The sequence below is a fragment of the Bombus fervidus genome, chromosome 11 (genome assembly GCF_041682495.2).
Source record: "Bombus fervidus isolate BK054 chromosome 11, iyBomFerv1, whole genome shotgun sequence".
In the NCBI taxonomy this organism is placed as follows: Eukaryota; Metazoa; Arthropoda; class Insecta; order Hymenoptera; family Apidae; genus Bombus; species Bombus fervidus.
This window is the reverse complement of record NC_091527.1, coordinates 4,959,371-4,978,580: the sequence shown is the minus strand read 5'-3', so window position 1 is coordinate 4,978,580 and position 19,210 is coordinate 4,959,371. Positions and strand designations below refer to the sequence as shown.

The window sequence follows — 19,210 nt, the reverse complement described above, 5'->3', positions numbered from 1 at the left end:
TTCATTGTCGGTATTTTTTTGGTTGTCGGTATTATAATTGGAAGAATTTTGGTTTTCTGGAGGAATACGATAAGTATGTTTCGTGAATGTTTAGGTTTACCAGATTGATCTCACCGTCGGTGATCGAATTTTTGGAAACTTCACAAGGGTGGGGGTTGTTTGATTAATTAATTGGTTTTCTGAAAGAATGAGACGATTAGAATGCTTTGTGGAATTACCGAAAAGCGGAAGCGTAAAATTTGTTTGATTAATTAGAAATAAAGTAACGCGATAGGGACGTTTCGGTTGATTTTAAAATTAAATTTGGTAAATTTTTAGACTGGTCATGCAGAAGAGTTTTATTGGCCAGTTGCAATTGTAAATCTATTTTGCTGCTTTCCAAAGCCAATATTATCGTTATTATATGATTCTTCTTGTAATCGGTTCTCTTTGTATCATTGCTACATCTGCGTCAATAAAACTTAATCGATCGTCTCTTCAAATGACCATAACAAGAACCAGGACACACATAGATTTGTTCGATTCGAATTTATAGGTTAAATTGCTTCGTAAAATTCATCGTTGATTCATATCGAAGTTTTTCCCTTTTTTATTTCCATTTTATATCTTTCTATTACTCTTTTTGTTTCATTCTATTATTTTATTTTTATTATTAAAATGTTCCTTTTCTTCGAGGTTTCCAAATTTTCTTCTTTTAATTTCTAAATTTAAAAAATTATTATCAGCCACTTTAAATTCTCCCTTTGTACTTTCGAGCACCTTTTCGATCATCTCTTGCATTATTTCTTTCGATATTGGTATTTTTATTAGTATTTTTATAGTATTTTCTAGTATCTCTTCTTCTTTCCTTTTTCGACAGACGAATTTTCTGATTAATTTTGAAGCGGATGCGGGCATACGTTTCGATGTTGAAACATTTTTATCTGTAGCAACGTCGAATACAAAAACTAGAGGAAATTAGAGAACGTTTTAGTCGATGAATTCACAACTCGATCCATCGATTCCTCCTGGTCTTCGCCCTTTAACGATGTTGTCCAAATTTACAGTGAAGCTTGCACGGTGTTAGCGACGAGAGGAACCAGGTCAGAAGATCTCGACTTTCAGAAAAGTTGATTTAACGAGTTCTGAAAATTTTCCTGCAACTGTTTACTCTGTCTTTTTAATTTGCGTATTGCGAACGTAATTTATGGCGCGTGTCGGCCTTCTCAATTACGCACTGTGATCTTCGAGAAGCTTTATCAGTGATTTCTATTACAGAGGAAAGAATGAACTGTTTTAAAAAACCTTCTTTAAAAACAAATTATATACATACTTGCTACCATAAGTTTATTTGTCGCGGAAGACTATAGTAGGATATACTATCATTTTTGAAGAAAATGCTCTATGAAAAAGCAAATGGTCCATAAGTTGATTTAGCCCACAAATTCGAAAGTAAAGGAAAGCGATAATATTGCATTTTCTTTTTTTTTATGATAAAAATGATTTTCTTATTTCTTTACTCTTCAATTAATGGAATTAATCAGAATGGCCTCTGAGCGAATCGCGTATCGACATTTTGCGAATTTAAAATTAAATCGAAGAAACCAAAATACATCGGATTAAAATATCACGACATTCTCGTGCATAAAGCAACGTTCAAATTGTAGCAAAAGAAGTATTGATACAGTTCTCTGGCAGATCATCCAGAGAACAAGCCAACAATGAGATCGTGATCTGGTTGTTTGCGATATCACAGAATGTAATGAATTAATATTATCAGCAATGTTAGCAACATTCTACATATTTGACACGATTGTTCGCAAAAGTACACGTAACGCTTTTGGAGCGCATAATTCCCGCTGCATACTGGGTCACATGGTTTCGCAATAAAAACCATTCGTCAAGCTTAAAATAAAAATGGCAACGCACAAACTGCAACCTCGTTTTACTACTACCGAAATTTACCTGCTGCGTGTACCACAGTTGCGTTCCGTGAATAGAACAAAAGCGTACAATCACTTCTACGATTTGTCATGCTACCCGTCGCCGTGAAAACCTACATTTCTGGGTACGATCGCTGCTACGAGACGTTTATCAGTAGAATAGGTCGTCTGACTAGCGCGCAGATGTTAAATTTTTTCCTACGTTTCATTGCAAAACGGCAGATTTGCTTCTAGTAACATATATATAGTGTTCATTTTATCACGTTCGTTGCAATTTCAATCCATTAAAGATTAACATTGATTTCAATGAAACGTTTCATTATTTCTAACTTCTGTTTAGCCAATTTACAATTATCGCTCTTAGTTGCGATTTTACATTTCTTTGACGGTTAATCATATTCATAGAATGTATATTTGGTTTGATGTAACATTTACTTCAACAAATTTTTCATGCCAATTTTTCGTGTCTTAAGTATCAGTTTATTCAGGTCGTTCGAATTCAAATGAGTGGATACAAACACGTATGGCCGGTACCTTAGCCGATGTGAGAACTTGAGCTGCTCTAGCGACCTTGTACACTCGTTGTCGTTAACTTAAGTCATCGCTTCGACTCAATTCAGTGGCCCGAGATTCAGCGTTAATCCGAGCAAAACTCGACTAATCTGAACGAGGTAGTGCGATGTATGTAATTTGTAAACACGCGTGGCAGAGCAGATCCAATACTACTGTCGAGTAGCAATTCCACGAACAATTCGACCCTTCACTGGATCAGTAAACTAGAATTACGAATCTGATTCCCGTTTCTCAAGTTCGGCGTTCAATTGGCAAGAATTTCCATCGTATATCATAGCAGTGGTCGAACCGAGCGGAAACTTCACCGGGCGAAATCGTCGGTCGCCTCATGTCTGGTTAAACACCGTCTAGTTCTCCTTGCCCATTAAACCACTCACGCCGCGCATTAAACCTTCCCTACAAACTAATCATCGGCCTTGCCCGCCGTCTCATAAAAAATATACGGCCGATAAACCCGGAAAAGCGGAACTTTCTTTCATTCTGGCGCCGAAATGAAACGTGTCAGGCGTAAAAGGACAATGGCGAGGAGGAGTCCATTCTATCCGTGGTACGTCCTATGACAGCGTCCATCCACGTCACGCTGCAAGATAGAAAGAGAAGGACAGTCGGGGGCGCACGCTGCTCGTCCGGGGGTGGAGTCTGTAGGTGGGGTGGCAACGGTGTGCGCTGTGGGGTCGCGAGAGGGTAGCTGGTGCGGCGGCGGCGAGAGGGAGGAAAAGGTTGACTGGGCGGCGGAGACAGGGAGGGTGCGCGATTCTGTTCAACTATGAACACACACCGGCGAGACGTCAGTTACCTCGCGACGATCTTTCCGCGAGGACTTTACCCGCCGGATCATCGTCTTGTTGTACATCGTATACACATAATTTGTTTCTCTGCGTTGTTTCCGTCGTTCCGTGTCGGTTACGTGGTCGCGTATCGTCGAAGGAAGACAGGCTGCTGCGTGTCTTTCGTCTTGTCCACAGTTTCTCGATCGATCGTGTGATTTTTGGTAAGAGCGCGTGATCTCGCGCTTTTTTTTATTCCCATATGCTGTTTAGTTTCTACGCTGTTTTCGTCTTAATTATACACTTTCTACTCAATTATACTCTGTCGAATAGAGGCAAACGCTTGTTCCTTGACTCTCTTTTTTCGATCGTGTGATTTTTACCAAGAGAGCGTGATAATTCCGCGTTTTTTGTTCCTCTACGCATCTTATTTTCTACGCTGTTCTCGCGCTAGTTACGTACGTTCGTCGAGCAAAGGCAGACGCTTGTCTTTCGGGTTTCCTTGCCTCTTTCGCGAATCGGTTGTGTGATTTTTGCTAAGAGTGCGCCATAATTCCACGCTTCTTGTCATCTTGTTTTGTACGCCGTTTCGTGCCGAACAGAGACAAACGCTCGTCTTTTGAGTCTTCGTTCGTTTTCGCATCGGTCAGAATTTCACGCTTCTTGTCCGTGCACACTAGCTGCTATTATTTTCTACGCGGTTTTCGTGTCAGTTACATACATACGCCTGTTGAACAGAGACAAGCGCTTGTCTTTCGAGTTTCTTTTCAGGGTTGGTCGTGTGGTTTTTGGCTAAGGGTACGCGATAATTTCGCGCTTTTCGTCGTTGTAATCATTTTACATTGTTACGCTGTTATCGTGTTAGCTACGTAAGCCTGTTGAATAAAGACAAACGCTTGCTTCGTCCTTTTCTTGATCGATGATAAGGCTGATTATCAACAAGGGATGCGATATTGCGCTTTATGCATCTTCGTCTCTCGTCCTTTCGTATACTTTTCGCAGACTCGCGGTTTCTATTGCTACTTTTTTCTATTATTCCTGTTATTAATTATATTGTCGCGTATCGCGTCAAATAAGAAAACACACTCATTTCTCATCCTGTTTTACATATCGTGAAGGACCGTGGAATTTTTAGTAGGAGTACGTGGCTTCGTTCTTTATCGATTATCGAAACGTAGAAGCGTTTGAACGAAGAAGAGTGGTTTTGAATATACAGTAGAATTCCGCTGATCGTCGGTTTTCTAGAAGACCGACGCGTTTCAGAACGAAGTCGAAACTACATTGTTTAAGAATATCTACCAGCAGAAACGTTCTCGATATCGAATGAAAAGATCGATAAACGAACAGGTAGTTTCGAAGGTCGCGTATTTAAAAGACGTGCGGACGTTACAGCCTGCCGTCTCTATTTTTAATTCTTCACTTTCCTTTTTCTCCTCGTTCGAACGTCACCCGTCTATGGCACGTAGACATCCAGTTAGCAACATCTGTTGGCAAATATATAGAAGATGTTTGCGATGAACAAGTAAGATAGCTCACACTGGCCTATTTAAACGATTTTGGAATATTTCAGAACAAATTTGCAAAGTCTGTAGCAGATTCGATTTTGTATTTCTAACGATACAATGCATAACTATGTGTTTACATGACACACAATTAATAACTTTATTAACAAACATCGCATTATATCATTAGAAATCTCTCAAATGACACAAAGTCGCTTTACCAATTGTTCTGCGTCGAATTCTGAGATGAAATATCGACATTCCTAGTAAGAAGGCTGCAAATCGACGTGCACTGCTTCGTTAGAAATATTAATTACAAATACAAGGTGAATATACACACGAAACGAATAAAAAAAGTTTGTGTATACTTACGCTCTATTTGACTTCGTTTCAGTTATAGCAAAGTTTTACGTTGCAGTAATTCTATCGAAAGATGAAGGTAGTTGAACTAATGTCGTCTGTCTGTTTATAAACAAGGCGTCCAGAAAATCCGAACAATATCTAGAGAAATGGAGAGAGCAACACAGTCGATAACAAAACGTCTCCATTGTGTTCGGGTTTTCGGATGCAAAGAGGTCATTTTCAACATATCTCGTAAACATATCTGTTTGCAGACACAGTTCGTTGAAGAAGAAACTCGCTATAACTCGAAAACAAGGTCGAGTACGGAATATTATGTTTACACGAACTTTGTTTTCTTCTTTTCGTATTCGGATTCATCCACCGAAGCGGTTCCGCGATGCGACGGCACATAAGATATGTTTCGATAAATTGTACGTAAGACCTTGTGTAAGATGTTCTTGAGACTACGAGAATCGATTCTATATATCGAGACAAAAATACATATGTCTGCAGATTGAATATCGAACGAAGCTCGATTATTCCAATTACAATCAATTTGATCTTGTGCTGGAAACCCCTGTATGATGGCGACCCACCTTACGCTGCTGCACGTTAGACCCGCGACCGAACCCTAAAGCGCCTTCACGTACTTGTTCATTTTCCTTTTCTTTCCACATTTTCGCCCTATTCCTGCATATGACTTCGTCTTTGTTACCTTACACGCGACATCAGCCGAAAATAAACGATATGTGTTTCGTCTCACGAGATATTTATCAGATCTGAAGAAAAATCCAGTTCGTCCTTGGAAACACCGGCTGAAAACACACTCGCGAGTGTATCCTATTTCGAATTTTTATCTCTTTCTTATCTCTCTGCCACCTTTTCGTCGTGTGTCGTGTTTCTTTCGTTCCGCGTTATGTAACATAAATATCTGGAACACGCTGAAAACAAGAAACTTCATGGAAAATGTCGTCTAGCCAGGAGAAATATAGACTGTTCGCGCTCTTCGCCTCCGCAGTTCTTCTCGTGAATGATAAGCTCGCGACATAAATAGGATGTTATATATCATCTTTTGAATGCAAGACGACACCTCGGATAAATTTATCCTGTTCGCTGGACAGCGGACACAGGATTCTTTTAATCGATAGGCAGCAGCAATCATCGAGATGTTGTTCTCGCGCGTCGATAATTCGACGTTTCTACGTTTTTGAAAATGTCGTGTGAAATTTCGTCCACGTTTTCTTTTCGCGTCTCTTCCTCCAAGGGAATATCGAAAATTTAGTAAAATGAAAGAATTGACGAAACTGTACCATTGACGCTACATCGAGGAATTTGCGAAATGTAACAGTTTGTTAGAATTATATGGAAAAGAGATGTACGATTCGTCCCATTATTCTCCAAAAATAATATGCGTGTTATTACCAATGTGCAATATTGAAATTCAAATATTGTCCAATTTAATGACTTCTTTTAATAAAAATTAATTTTTCACAATTTAAAGTATAGTAATAGTTCTCTTTCATAAAGAATCACGAGTTTTGTAATTGGTTGATCTTCGTGTATCTCCTGGATGTCTAGGTAAACAAATATCGCAGATAGTTATAACTATTAAATCATATACGTGTGCTTGGAAAGTGTTCAATTTACGTTTGGAATATTCTTTTCAGGACGTTATTTTTTTGGAACGTTCTTTTTTTTGTTCCTAACATTTCCAGATTATTCACAAAGACTCATTTAAATGGGATACTTCGGTGAGCGACGTAAGCTCTACTAGATACATACAAACCTTCGACTTGTTTCTCTTAACAATCTGTACTCATACATAATGAATTAAGCAAGAGTAAAACGAATTTTGATGATTAGTGACGCGCAAAGAATACGATTTTAAATATTTAAAGCGGCGTTGGCAACTGCATCGTAATACGTAGATATGAATGTTTAATAAGAAAGCAGCTTACTTATTCGATGACGGTGAAATGTTACACAATCCTCCTAGCAGATTTAAGTGGCTTTCAACGTTCAAACTTTTCAATATCGCGTACAATTTACTTTCTGCGTTTGCAGGAAATATTCGAATTATCAAATTTCAAGCTCGAGTATTTTTTTTTTATATTTTATTAAAACACCCAAACGTTCATGTTGATTCTTATTAAGATAGAAGCATAGTTATTAGGCATACCTATTTATCTACATCGTGAAGCATTATGAATTCAAATAATAATTCAAATTTTCATCAGTCTGTTTGACGTTGAAAATGTCGAAAACATAATTTAAACGTAAATTCATGCAAACTACGTATCTAAAGATCTAAGAATACAAAAGGAAATTTTATACGAAGATTATCTACTGATACACGGTGTATGTTAACAAAAGTCATCTCATCAGCGAGCGCAGAGAAAAAGATTATTTTGTTTTATGCCTTGTAAAGTATAGAACCCTCAAATGATTCTCTTAGTAAATTACGCTTTTAAGAGGTCAAATAGTTGTTTTTCGGAAACAACGGTGCTCGTTATTCGACGTAAACAACGTTGAACAGACGGCGCTTGGCAAACGACAACCGACTGCCTTATCTCGTTAGCATGATAACGTTAATTAGCCTGGAAGCAAGTCGAGATCATCTGGACGACTATGAACTCTCCCTCTGGAGCTAAATTTCCGTCGGAATTTAAGTAACGAAATATCTACGTGCAACGGAAGCCGCATTTCCTCGACGAGACGAAACGAAATCCTCGACCAACTAGTATATCCCAGGTTGTGTATCTATCCCGCATGCCATCCTCAAGGCTTTGTTTCGGCCACAGTGTGTAGTAGCCTTTGTAACGAGCACGATACGTTGCTCTCATGGCGACACGGTGTCCGACCCGTTCTTATCTTTGGCCGAAGCGGACGAAATCGTTTGGGTACTTTAATTTTATATTCATTTATTACGATCATATTTCTTGTTGAAGATTATTTGTGCCGAGATTTACATTTGGTTGTGCAGGAAGGAGGAAGGAAGTATGAAAAACTATTTTTTACAAACAACGAAGCGAACAAATATTTATCAATAAGTCAAAACGGAGATTTTTTTCTTCGAAATTATCGAGAATGAGTTTGTTCAAATTTTGAAGATCCTATCTCGATTGATTTTTCGAAAGATCGTGCCGAGTTTTACAATTGGTTCTGCAGGAAGGAGAAAGGAGGAAGAATGAAATAGGAGCGGACAAATATTTATCAAAAAGTCGAAGCGGAGATTTTTTTCTTCGAGATTATCGAGAGCTTGTTCAAACTTGAAAGATCTTATTTTTAGTCTTTCTTTAAAGAGAATTTCGGTTTGTCACATTTGGCTTCTCCAAAAAGGAAGATAGAACGGGAAGTGGATAAATTTTCATGGAAAAGTTGAAAATGTTTTCTTTCATAATTAGGGGCAAATTATCGCACTTTTCTTTATCTCGAAGACACGGCGCAATCGTAAGAATTGAAAAAGCGAAGAATTGAAACACTGATACTTCGAGAAGAAGTGAAAAATTACATCCCTCTCTGCAGTTTCATTTTTCTTCCAACTCTGTGTATATTTTTCGATACAACTTGTAGCTGATGGAAAAGGGATTTATTTTTCCAGCTAAGAGGGCTTTCATCGGGCAAGATTACCAATTTTATCGGGAATTATCACCAGAATTACAGATCACGTTTTTTCGATTCGAGGCGTTCCGATAGAATTTCGTAATCCGCGACCATCGCGCACGGCTTTAATTATTTTTTCATTCTACACCGGACGCTGCACTGAAATTTTTCAACCTGACGCAACCTCCACGTAAACGTTCCCTCTATCGTTATTACCATCCCCTCCTTCCCTCCAACATTTCTGACCCAGTTTGCATTCGAATCAAGTAAACGAAACATTTTAATCCCAATCGGCGAGATTCTATGTTTACAGATTTTTTAAATTGTTTCCTCTCCTTCCTCCTTTTTTTTTATTTTTTTATTTTTTCATTAAAAGCTATTTCGAAAGGATTAAAGGCTGAACAGTTAGCCCATTGCTCGTCGTTATTTTCATTTCCATTTACACGAAATAATAACGATAATTTCTAGGGATGTCGAATCCTCTTGTTTTCCCGCTACGAATCTCTCTTGTTTGCCTCATAAAATCAATAACACGCGTTTCAACCGTTATTACCCTTATAAACCTTTTTCACTTCCAACTACCTGGCTAAATACGAATGTTATAAATTTCCCATTTTCACCATCAGTTCGCACTGTTTCATTGATCTTTTTTTTTATTCAGCAACAAATTCCTTTACCGTTGTGATGAATAAGTTATAAATTTATATTGTTACGAAATTAATTTTTTTCCTCTGATATGATTTCCTGTTAATAACTTTTCCATACGATATTCATCGTTAAACCGAGGATATTTATGAAAGATAGCGTGAACTGTAACTTGTGAATACTCAGGATGACTTCTCAGCGTGATTTGTTCTTTATAGAGATTTTTATTTTATTTTATTTTATTCTATTGTTTTCCTGACTTTTCTTTCGTTAAGTATTTTGGACAAACCCAGGCCCGTTTAATATTTCAATAAATAAATAATAAATCTCTCGCTGTTCGTAATTGTTTGCGCTAAAGTCTCGACGAATGGCACTCCGCAAGCTCTCTACTCCCTTGATACGGCTCCCTGTGACTTCTTATTTCCTTGGCTAAAATTACCGCCTCGTGGACACTGTTTTGAGTTGACAGATGCGATAAAAGAGAATATACGCCTGGCGTTCTCAACGCACTATACCTCGACTCGACTATAAGAGGTGCATCGACCATCGGCAAAAAATGTTGGCGCAAAAAGTGTACTGCAGCGCAAGGAGATTATCTTGAAGAAGACGAAGTAAATTTCGACGAATAAATTCATAGCCTACATTCCGTCGGGCCAGTCTCGGTACTTTTTGGCCACGGTATTTCTGAATTCTTAGTACAGTGGAACCCTGACAACTCGAAATGTACGTTGAATAAAACGAGTTCTAAGAGGAACTTTGAGATATGAAGACTTTCCAGAGACGTGAATGCGATCGTGCCTTCGTACAAAGCCTCTGTACGTCGAATTTTCGTTTGTTAAACCTCCTTTATTCGGAAATTTCGATGAGTCGAAATCTCTATAACTCGAAGATTTTAGCTGTTCCTCCGAGGTTCGATCGTATAATATTGGGTTGGCAACTAAGTGATCGCGGATTTTGTCATTAGGTGGTATTGACAAAATCCGCAATCACTGAGTTGTCAACCCAATATGTTTGTTCTAATATCAACGGGCCAATACGCTTCGTTGCACGGTAGAAAGTTGCAATCGGTGATTCGACAGAAACGCGTTGATCAGCATAGAGCAAAGTCAAGTTTACAATACGATTCAACGAATCAGCGTTAAGCACCGTACAAATTTATAAGAGAAAGTCAAGATTCATTGTTTTTCTTTATTAGCGCCTTGCGAGATTTACACAGTTTACACATCTGCAAATAACGTTGCTAATTGTACATCGTATACCTCCATAACTCGAAGATTTTATCTCTTCCTTCGAGGTTCCACTGTATATGCGTTATATTTTTGATATTCTGTATTATGCTACCATTGGCCACGACATTGTCGATGGTTGGAAACAGTTAGCTGGGTTTTGTGCATCACGGCGGGAAAAGTACCTTTTCGCATGGTCGAAATCGGTTTACTGGCTTGTCGAATCCCTGTGTTCGCGAGGATCCGATCGCGGATCGAGGGAACGATTGAATTTCCACCGATGGATTTCGCTGCAAGCATCCCTTGGAATCCTTCTTTTCCCTCCACCAACAGGAAACAAAGAATCTCTTCAATCGTGCTAGCAGACTGTTTCTCCATGTTGCAATGTTCTTGAAAGAAAAATCTCGTTATGATGTCTCTTTCCTTATGCACAGGTAAATCGAATTCATCAAAGTAGCGCAAACTTTACAAAGTAGTTATAATAGATCTACCTTTGGTTCTTTTCTACCATCCCTCGTTATTGCAGACTACGTTTCCATTTCCTTCCATTGCGGATTTCACTTCTAAATATCTAATTACTTATTGTTTTGAATTTTTAACTTCCATTCATCTCTTCCATTCTATTTTCTCGTCCTCTGCTTGATCGTTGCATACGTATAGCGAGAGACAGAAGCGAGTGTACACATTGCAAAAACGAGGTTCGCGTTAACGTTGACTTAACACTTTGACGGCCACGCTAAAATCACACGTTTCGCTCAGGACGCCACGGGAGTATTTTTATTATTCAAAGCAAATAATGGCAAAATAATAATAAATTGATGATGTAAGACAACATTCTTGTTCGATGGACCGTTTATTTTATTGGTGCTCACGGGTGACCACTGTGGCGCCTTGGTAACAGTTGATAGCGACATATTATAACAAGGCTCCGTTTATTTCAACAAACCATTCGCATTCGTTATTTCGTCGTAAGCAAAACGTGCAGAATATATTGTTGAAACGTGTAGAAGATATTAGTAAACAATATTTGCTCATTCTATATATAATAGTAAGATACGTGTACACTTCTAACTTTAATTATATGATTATAAAGCAGCATTTGCAATTATTTTCTAAGGTGTGTTTATAATAATATTCGTAGATTACACCTCAAAGATAAGGATGCAAAAACAGTGCACCGTTAGATGCGAGATTTGTTTTCATTTTTTTTTTTTTTATTGATGTTCTAATAAAAATGTTTATTGAAAATGACAACGTGAGTTCGTGCTCGTCATCCATATGCAGATGCGCTAGTTACAATAAATAGTAATTGGAAGATTGTTCTAGATACAATCGGTAGATTTAATCGATAGGTTTAAGATGTTTTTTTGTTTTTATCCCTAGTCCATGTAAGAATGTGCAATAAAGGTTTTTCGGCTCAGAACGGTGTGATAGATTTATCCAAAGAATAAAATAATAGCTATTGTGATCCTATCTCTAAATATAGAAATAACAATAATGTTTAATTGTTCAATGGGGCACTTTTTATTTCAAAGTATTTTTTATTTATCGGTTATATTCAAAATGCCCTAACTGTCAATTTTCATACAACTTTTACAATTGTAAAAGGTTCAAGCGCTCCGGTTACCAATGACCACCGTGGCATCACAGGAGAAACCGTGATCGGTCATATATGACCAACGTGGCAGTCAAAGTGTTAACCTACAGACTTTTCTGTTTTTCTTTTACTACTATTCCTGGGAAACCGAATGTCGGGTCACCTTGACCCGATTCGTAGACCGTTCACCGTATCGGCTGAATCGTATCTGATTGAGAACGAAACGACGAACACAAAACAATGTTATCGCGAAACTATCCTTTGAAACTATTCTTGTACATACATGTACACTCGTGTGTGTTTTTTCTCTATGGGTCAAAGTTATCCGTTATTCGGAATTCGCGTCACTACTCGAGCAATCGGTACATTCCGATAGTCTCGGAAATTTTATTCGAATAGAACAGATAACGAATGAAAATAATAGAACGAAATTTGATTTGCCACAAACGAATAAATATCCGACTGAGCGAGTATTTGTTTGAATAAGAATTTATTCGAATATGAAATTATTCGCGTGAGTATTTATCTGAATGAAAACTTAATCGAATAGTTTTTCCGGAAAAGAATTTACTTGGATAAAATAATATATTGTATATAAATATTTACGTGTTACACGGAGGATGATATTGTATGATGTTATATTGTATTGGTTAGTATGACATTGAACGTGAGACATGTTTCCAAACTACGTTGTCCAGTTGTTGTAACATTGGCTGTTATAGCTTTTTCGAATGCCAGATTGAAAAGTTTATCGTTCCTTGGTAAATTATTCACTCGGCAAATTAATAAGATTTGTTATCTGTAAACACCTGCATAAACTCAAGCAGAAAAAAACAATTATTCGTATTGTTATTCGAATAATTCCGTAGTTATTAGTCGAATTACCATAGAAAATAATTCGTTACTGGTAACAAATAATTATTCCATGGATAAAGTATTTCATTGCTATGAATTCATTGTGATAATTAATTCACAGTGATAATTAACACAGATAAATATTTATTCGAAACAATATTCGCATAACGCCTAACTCTGGTCTTAGGAGACTAATTTGTATTCCTCCATATTTTACATTTTTGTGATTTTCGATTCACGCAATATACGTGTAAGCGTTTTGGCATAAATTTTGTGTCTTCGAGATATACATATGTATTCGCGTTTGATTCCCACTATGTACAGGGTGTTCGTAAAGGAGGGTCCATAACTTAGTGGTTATAATATTCACCAAGGGGAGCAAAAGATGTCAAATCAACGTGCGCCCTAAAGCCATTCCTTTCGGTGTAAAATCAACCTTTATTCTTCCTCTAGCGTTCTACGTGTATATATCGTAACCTAATCTGGTCCGTTCGCATCACGTTGAACGTCGATCAAGCAACACGGCGTTGTTGTGAATTCGAGCATGCGTAGTAACTAAATAGTAAACAAAGTAACTCGAGACAATATTAGTTCACGGTTGTATACTCGACGTTCGATGTGATGCGAATACTTCGAAGAGATCAGCATGCGATATCTAGCATTACTGAAAAATAGAAGTCGATTTTACGTTTAAAGGATTGATTTCTAGACCTACGTTTGTAAGACGTTTCTTGTGCTATATAGCTCCCCTAAATTATGGATCTTTGTTTACGACCAACCTGTATTCAGCATACGTTGCATATTCCACATTATAGCAGAAAATTAACCAGAATTATAATCTGCTAGGTCGATCGTTAACGCGATTCCTTCGCTAATTAATTTTTCGGTACATTAGCACGAAATGGGAAGAGAGTCAAATTGTCTCGAGACTTAACTTAACCTAACCTCACAAATTGCGATGTAAATTACAAGATCCTATAAGAACAAAATATCCTTATCGTCCTGTCCGTTATTTGAAAGAAAAAAAAAAAAAAAGAAAAAAAAAAAAGAAAAAACGAAACTATTTTCACATGCAAACTTAATCAACCGATTGGAAGTAGAAATTTAATACCGACTGATAGATAACGTTGGAAAAATTCGAGTGGTTGGATCCTTTCTATCTTTTTGCCCGCTCGGGGGATAATTTTTTTTCTGTTTGAAACCGTGACAATGCGTGACGTTTCTGGGAGGAAAAAAGCGGCTTTCAATGAGAGGAAAAGCCAGAATCGGGGCGAATTTTCGTCCGGATAACGAACAACGAAACGATCTTTTTGTTCCTTGTTACGGGAACGGCGGAAGGGAGGGGACCAGTTGAATCGAAAATTCGGTCGAAATAATACGAGCCGACGTTGTACGCGCGTTTCGTTGCTCGTTTGTTGCGTTGAATTGTCTCGTGCGACCCAGCGAACGCGTTTACACGCGTTGCTTTTAATCTTCGTAATTTGTAGCGTGGTTTGACTTTCTTACAATTTCTTCGAAATTTTCACGAGATGCGATTATTTACTGTTCTGTTATCTCTACGCGATTGAATTTTTAGGGAGCTCAGCCTCGTCGAAATAGAAATATTTATCCTGAGAGTTGAAAATTTCAACACGTAATCCTCACAGCAGGTGGCTGCAAAAAATGTTTTTTTGATTAATTACGAGAAAACCGATCGATAATCGAAGAGTGCTCGTAGAAGATAGCGTAAATGGGAAAATTGAAAATTCTGACCCTTTATTGGTGAAATGTTCTGCATGCCAATGAGGATACCATAGAATACTATAGTATGTAAAGTGACCTAAATCAATTAAAAAAAAAAAAATGTAAAAAAGAAAAAAGCGAGTTTCTCACTTAGTTTGAGCCGTATCCATTTACGCTACAATAGTCTGAGAGTATCTTCGCAAAGTAGTAGAGATTGAACCGCTGGGTCGAGTCGCGAGATATTAAGAATTTTATGAAAAGGATTGTTTCAACAGAAGTTGCAAAATTGAAATCTTCGCCATGTTTTTATTTAAACCTACCAATATGAAGATAATGCATCTGAGAAACCGTTTCGTTCTTTATCTTATTTGCGCTGCGCTGAAATCTGAAAATTACATTAAAAGAATCTCTCGTGCGCAGAAATTTTTCGCACACAACATTTTCGAAAAAATCGTCCATAATAAACGATCGTTGTACAAATGGAACTCCTGCCACGTAATTACGAATCGAGGGATGATAACGGGACACCTAAATTTTATTTCCGAGTTAATGGAAATCTTTTTTCTCGATCTTTCGTGGCACAGCTCTTTCTTGCACTTTCGGACTCCTCAGGTTCGGCTCACGCAAAACCTCAAATATCTCGAAACCAGAGACACATGAACAAACAACGTTTTCATAATTACCGGCGCAAGCAACGAACAACCGTTTGTTAGTACGCGCGCGCGCACGTGAAAAGCACAGACAGCGAAGAGCGAAAAAATTTCTTCGAAGAGGAAGAATCTTAAGCGTGCGCGAGGAATATGATTTTCGAGCCTCGGCGTGTTTTACCTTTTAGGGATATTGTCGCGCTATGAATAGCTTAACGTGGCACGCGTTTGTTCCGGAAATACGCTGCGTCGTTTGAATAATCGTTCCACTCGAAGAGGAGGTAAATGACGATAAAATTACAGCTACAACGTGGACCGTGTGATTTGTTTCGAACAACGAATATATACGGTGAATCTGGATGAATTATCGAAACAAACGAATTCGATGTGAAACGTTGTTTTAAACACGCGTGTGTTGTTACGAGAAAATTGCAGAGACCACCGATGATTTTCTGTTTTCCGCAAATTCGTATTTTTCTAAATATAATTTTTGTTAGTTGATTGTAATTAGATACATATGGTGACAATTAATGTAATAATAATAGCGAATATTATGAGCATTCTGTGTATTTTTGTGTCTTGAATCTTCTCATAAACGCAGAAAAATCCTCAGTCTAGTGATAATAGAAAGTTGGGGGGTTGATTAATTTAATTAATCTGTTGAGAGAGGCTGATTTCAAGCAAACTACTGTTGAAAGTTTCAGCTTGCAAGTTGTTTGCGCCATTTATTTGCGTCATTTTTTTTTGTCAAATTTCTCTGATAATTTCTTTGATAAACGAACTTACGCGAGTGAATTATTTGTAGCTACCAATTTATACAGAAACTTATTAATCTATGTACAGTGGCTGCAAAAAATAATTACACGTTTCCTTTGTTTGCCAATGAAGCGTTTCTTTTTAAATTAGATTCGATATTTTATCTTGACAGCATCACGTAATATACTTGGACTTAATTAATTATGTAAAACGCAAATCGAATAAATCGATAAATACAACGATACGGAATTTTGTACCGTTTCTGGCCACTGTGTAAGACATCGTTTCAAGGAATTTGTATTTTTCCGAGTAGAAATTCCAATGGAACAGTCGCAGAAAATAATTGGACTTTTTTTTAATCTCCCCTATCGGTTTTCCCAATGAATCATGGCTTTTTAACGCTGATAAATCGACGACTTGAAGCAATTACCAACGTCGAAACACCTGCTAAGTAAGCTTGAGATCAACTGGACGTTGCGCGCGCGATTTCTCCGCCAGATAACGCCGATTTCAAGCGACGATAAGTTTGTGCAATTACACGGCCGACGATAATTATATTTTCTGTGACACCGGTAATGTGGTTTTTTTTCTTTTCTCTCGTATTTCGATTATAAAGGCGTACAAAGTACACGTCTTTATTGCGATTATCGAATGATCTGAGGCTTTGCATCGCGCTATCATTCGCCAAGCTTCTTATCGTTCGATCGTTGCAACGGTATTTAACTGGACGTTTCGTGTTTCGAAAAGTATCGTGCACCTAAATCGTTGTATTTTACATTCTATTACTTCTTGATAGTAAATCATCGAATAGCAAATATTATCTTCCTGCGAGGTTTTCTGTTATTAGTTTACGTTATCATGATTTTACTTTATTTTAAAGCTGTACAAAACTCTGTACAGAGTTCAAAGATTGTTCCTCTTCGTGTATTATTCTGCTCAAAAAGCTTCGCTCCATTGTTATTTCCATTGCTGATGTTCTTGACTTATATAATCTATTACTGGTATAATTTATTTTTAATTAATTTTATTTAATTAGTCGTTACTTTAATTCCGATTTTCACCGTTAAATTACCAGTTTGCTTCTTTCAAAGTAGAAACAATTACAAGAATGTTAATTGGCGCCATTTTTCTCTTTACGAAATGTTGAATGTTGATAATGTTGAATCAATTTAATTGTATATAATTGGTAGAAAGGCGTATCTCGATTAACAAGGAAAATTCGGCAGCTCAAAAATTCAACAAAATTTGGAACTTTGCACAAATGTAGTTCGTGTAATGCCAATAACCACTCTTTCTCCTGCTAAAGAATTTTCGATTTTTCGTATCATCGTAAGTATCGATACAGAAAAAATGGCAAATTAAACGTTGCAATGTCTTTTATGGTCTATGTCGTAGATGTGAGAAATTAAAAAAAAAGAAAAAGAAGAAGAAATTGTTTACCAAGATTTATCCTTACCACCCATGATTTTGTGAAATTTCATTTTTTGCTGTCACATGAATAAATGGTCCTCGAAGAGCTCTTTACGAATATATAAACGATTAGAAAGAACAAAATTTTTGAACAATTTTTGTTCGAACATAAATTGAAGACTGCAACGTACGAAGCGCTGCCTGTGAGCCTCTGTCGAGTTGCGGTAACTCGTGCAAATTATTTATATTAATTCAATTATACCAATTACCTACATTAAATTCGTATTCGACAATGTTTAATTTTTAATATCGTTCTATTGAATTTTTATTTGCATATTAAAATTCTCTCGATTAAACAGGGATTTATTAAAGAAAGCTTTGTCTTCCATTGCGGATTTTATCTATTTATTTTCTCCCTTTCATGTTCTCCCTCTTTGTTCGCGCGATACAATAAATCCACCATACATATGTACGTTTCTAATTAATTTTTTTACACGCGATTCATCCTCATTATTTGTCGTTGGATATTACATTTGTTCAAAGTTTCTAATTTTTGTCGATCGTCGTGTTGTCGAACTTTCGTCGTAACGCAGATCTCGCTTCGATTAGAAACAACAGAACAACTATAAATAATTACGAATAACGCACAGTAAAGAATAAGAAATTGCTCACGTCGGAATCAGTTGAACTGCGAAATATCAAGATGCTGATCTTTCATATCGCATCGTATAATTTACAAATGAATATAAAGCTGATTTTGTATATGGAGCAGGCAGGAAGCACGCGGAATATGAAAGTAAAACGTCACGTATCTTACGAACGCGCGCGGAAACTAATAATAAAAGTCGGAAACGTGATTTAACGTGTGACGTGAACCGTTCGCCAGCTACCAGGCGCAATATTGTTATCTGTGTCGCTCGTTTCTTGTGGGAAAATTGGTCACGTGCTGGCTTTTATCTTTCGCGAAGCTGTGAATATAATTCGGTCGTTGAAATTCACCTACAGTGCTTTTTTTTATTTGAACGCTAGTCAGTTTCTAATAACGTTATAAAAATGTAAATTGCTGTAATAAAGGAAATCACTGTGTTATGAGATAATGCGTTTTAACTTGTTCGGTATTTCAATCGAATTGAAATGACATCATCGAAGTGGTTCGCGTTTCTTCTTTCCGGCGGCCAGATGCGCTTTAACTAACGCTGTTATGGAAAATCTATATTCCTTTCTTGGCTAGAACGAAGATATTGCATTCGAATGTCATTACGGAAGATAGTCATTCCCTGTCTGTTTTTCACAAGCTAGTTTTCCGTGCACGGTGTTTCGAGCATCGAAGATCTGTCGATGGTTACACTAAACGACGATTAAACAGCAATCTTCTGCAGAATGTTGCTAAAGTGTTGTGTCATCAATAACGAGTCAATTTTATTGACGATAATGGGTAATCTATCGGGTTTTCATTATAATGTATTTTCATTCTCAAGTTGCGTGTTAAACCTTGCATGTTCTTTCACAAATTTTTAGCCCGTTTTCGTTGAATTTTAAACAAACTATGCTATTTTCTTTCAAAGACAAAATTTATTTTATACGATGGAAATTGTTTCAATAAGATCGGTTGCTGTTGGTAAACGTAGCTATATTTATTTCTC

The 19,210-nt window shown here is 37.2% G+C and overlaps 1 protein-coding gene across 5 annotated transcripts in view; it reads left to right on the top strand.

The window, feature by feature from the left end:
• The window catches only part of Mtd (TLD domain-containing protein mustard), a 302,520-nt gene that overhangs the window by 14,285 nt on the left and 269,025 nt on the right, over positions 1–19,210 (top strand). For 3 of the 5 annotated variants that reach the window (XM_072013257.1, XM_072013258.1, XM_072013256.1), the window contains exon 1: positions 3,309–3,486. The exons of the other annotated variants lie outside the window; for them this stretch is intronic. The gene's annotated coding sequence lies outside the window, so the exon portion shown is untranslated. Of the gene's footprint in view, positions 1–3,308; positions 3,487–19,210 lie in introns of those variants that run through there. 5 annotated transcript variants of the gene reach the window in all.